The following is a 259-nucleotide window of genomic DNA, read 5'->3' as shown; positions in this document are numbered from 1 at the left end:
CAATGACTGCCCACAATTCACCGCGTCAAATAAATTAGTGGCCCAGAGGTCTTTGCGGTAAAAAAATAAAAAATAAAAATAATCAAAATGACTAATGTAAACAAATGAGAACCCGTGGGGAATGATCACTCTGTTATAATGTCTGCACTGGTGGTGTGAACATTTTCATATTCTTCCATAGGTCGTTTAACTCCAATTAACTAATGTAAAGTCGGCTATACCAGTGGCTCGGACCACTGAGCAGCTGCCATTTTGTAGC

This window comes from Oncorhynchus kisutch, linkage group LG28 (assembly GCF_002021735.2).
Source record: "Oncorhynchus kisutch isolate 150728-3 linkage group LG28, Okis_V2, whole genome shotgun sequence".
NCBI lineage: Eukaryota > Metazoa > Chordata > Actinopteri > Salmoniformes > Salmonidae > Oncorhynchus > Oncorhynchus kisutch.
Note: the sequence above shows the minus strand (reverse complement) of the source record.